This window comes from Penaeus monodon, chromosome 20, assembly GCF_015228065.2.
Source record: "Penaeus monodon isolate SGIC_2016 chromosome 20, NSTDA_Pmon_1, whole genome shotgun sequence".
Lineage (NCBI taxonomy): Eukaryota > Metazoa > Arthropoda > Malacostraca > Decapoda > Penaeidae > Penaeus > Penaeus monodon.
Genome location: NC_051405.1, coordinates 44,011,188 through 44,011,644, shown reverse-complemented (window position 1 = coordinate 44,011,644; position 457 = coordinate 44,011,188). Strand labels below are relative to the sequence as shown.

The 457-nt window shown below is 57.8% G+C and overlaps 1 protein-coding gene across 1 annotated transcript in view; it reads right to left on the bottom strand.

The window, feature by feature from the left end:
• The window catches only part of LOC119585855 (very-long-chain (3R)-3-hydroxyacyl-CoA dehydratase hpo-8-like), a gene marked incomplete in the record, with an annotated part of 6,857 nt that extends 6,618 nt beyond the window's left edge, over nt 1-239 (bottom strand). Inside the window, 1 exon segment of the mRNA XM_037934587.1 lies at nt 1-239.
• Nucleotides 240-457: the final 218 nt, after the last annotated feature.

The following is a 457-nucleotide window of genomic DNA, read 5'->3' as shown; positions in this document are numbered from 1 at the left end:
CGTGTACCAAACGAAGAATTCCCGGGGTGGGGAGGCCAGGCAAAAGACGAGACAAGCTGAGGACGACCTGGACTCAGGCGTGGGGATCCCGAGGACGAGCAAGGCGTTGGAGCACGACTACAGGAGCTGAAGCAGGAGCGCCGACGTCCCCGCGCGCCTGCAGGAAGGGCATCGTCTGCTAGCTGCGGGTCGCCGACGTCCCCCTGGCAGGGACCCCGGCGCTCGGTGCCGCTCCTCTTGGCTTGGCTTCTGAACACGATTTCACCTGTTTTGAGGGAGAGTGGCGGGGTTTATGGGGTGTCTGTGTGTAGGGGGGTTTATTTCAAAAGTAGGGGAAGGTGTTTTTCTTAATGTTTGTTGGTTGGTTCGGTTACCGAGAGAAGGAGAAAGAAAAGGTTTTGCCTAAAGCCGGTTTGGTAACTCGGGATCATGCTGACGACTCTCTCTTTCTCCGGCA